Source organism: Petaurus breviceps, unplaced genomic scaffold (genome assembly GCF_028583685.1).
Source record: "Petaurus breviceps papuanus isolate PSGF00001 unplaced genomic scaffold, PetGlider_PUasm1.0 186, whole genome shotgun sequence".
Lineage (NCBI taxonomy): Eukaryota > Metazoa > Chordata > Mammalia > Diprotodontia > Petauridae > Petaurus > Petaurus breviceps.
In genome coordinates, this window is record NW_027185798.1 from 12561992 (window position 1) to 12564095 (window position 2104).

The window sequence follows — 2104 nt, forward strand, 5'->3', positions numbered from 1 at the left end:
TCTCTCTCTCTCTCTCTCTCTCTCTCTCTCTCTCTCTCTCTCTCTCTCTCTTCTCTGTTTCTCTTTCTTTGTCTCTCTATTTCTCTCTCTATCTCTGTCTGTCTCTGTCTGTATTCTGTCTGTCTCTCTCTGCTTGGCAGCCTTAAGGAGGGTTTAATTAAAGGCAATGGCAGTGTCTCAGCCAAGAAAAGATGGCAGGTCCCAAAACAAAAATCACTTCTTGTATAGACCACTCACTACCTGAATGACTGGAGACAAGTCAGTTAATATCAGCAGGTCTCAGTCTTCTCATCTCTAAATGAAAGAGTACTGGTTGGCCTCAGAGTCCCCTTTCAGCTCTAAATCTGCAATTTTATTATCCTGTGAGTCCAAGTTCATTTCCAATCTTCTTCCTTGACTAGTTTCTTACTATAGAAAACTGAAAGAAGATCCTCACAATTCCCCCAGAATGCTCACCTCTTCTCTCTGTTGGTTATCTCCACTTTATCTCATTAATATAAACATATATACATGTATATATATGAATAATGTTTGTGTGTATACATATGTGTGTATATATACAGAGAGAGATTGAGAATGTGGTTGTTCACTTGTTGTCTTATCTGTTAGATTATAAACCCCTTGAGGGCAGGAATTGTATTTTGTCTTTGTATTTCCAACACTTAGTAAAGTACTTGGCACATAGTAGGCACTTAAATGATAGTTGGTTAGACCTTTATCATTCAAAATGATAGAGGAAAGATGAGGAGAAATATGAGGATGGGGGAGGGGAGAGAGAGAGAAAGAGAGAGAGAGAGAGAGAGAGATACAGAGAGTGAAATTATGAGAATGTAAATTGGGTGTGAGGAGTTCCTGGTCTATGCTTCAGTAACTTCTACATTATTTAGCAAAATGACCACCTTCAAAAATGTGACCTCCTTGTAACCTTGTCAGAAGGAGGAAAAGATCAGAGATGGAGAGCTGGAGGGAACCTCAGATTAGCTCCCTTTCAGTCTTCGCACACACAGGATCATGGGATCATTGACTTGAGTCTGGAGGACACCTTCAAGGCCGAGTAGTCTGACATGCCCTAATTTGATAGACAAGCAGACAAAGACCCAGGCCACATGGGTGGCAAATGGTAGAGCTGGAACTCCAACTCTGGTCTTCTGACTCCTATTCAGGTTAATTATGATATTCAAAATCTCCCAAAGCCCGTTGGAGAGCCAGGACGTGGTTTCAGTCTGTATTCCAGAAACACTTTGTTCTTTCTTGTGAGTTCATCTCTGTTGGTCTTTTGTGCGCGGTATGTTCTTTTTAGGAACTGTGGATTTCTTTTCTGGGCAGCCAGACTGGTTAAGTTAGCTCTGACAAAGGGTGATTTTTGCTGCCAGTTCCCATTTTCATCAGCGTCAGTGTGAGAGGGTGTGATGGTCAAGGATCTGCATTGTGGGCACCATCAATGAAGAAGGAGGTTGTCAGACTGGAGTGTGTGTAGAGGCAGGCAGCTCACACGTGAGAAAGCTACAGATGACACCGTGAGAGGATCAGGAGAAGGAGCTGGGACCCTTAACCTGGAGGAGAGATGAATTAAAAGAGACACTATAGAGATCAGCGAGGTGGCCTCCAGCCTGAGCACTGGCGTGGGAGTCATGAAGACCTGAGCCCCCATTCTGGTAGCTGTGTCTCTGGGCAAAGCACTGAATTCACCTCAGTTCACTCATCTTTGAAGGGGATCAGTAAGAACATGTACCCAACAAGGTTATACGAGGTTCAAATGAGATAAGTTATATATATATATATGTATACATGCACATATGTGTGTGTTTATGTATATGTATGTATGTATACACACATCTATCCATGTATGTATATGTAGACATACAATGTTTTGTAAACCTTAAAGTGCTCTATAAATGCTGTATAAATACGTGTTGTAATCATATCTTGTATTGCCTGTTTCAGCTCTAAAACTTCCTGATAAATTTTGGTGTTATATAATGCCATTATTCACATTTTTGTCCTTATATCCCAGCACCTGGCTCATACTAGACACTTAAGGAATGCTTACTGATAGCTGGATGGATGGATGGATGGATGGATGGATGGATGGATGGATGGATGG

General features: G+C 41.6%; 1 protein-coding gene across 7 annotated transcripts in view; it reads left to right on the plus strand.

Moving 5' to 3' along the window:
* Positions 1-2104, plus strand: part of AUTS2 (activator of transcription and developmental regulator AUTS2) — a 1243088-nt gene that overhangs the window by 848861 nt on the left and 392123 nt on the right. The gene's annotated exons all lie outside the window — the stretch shown is intronic.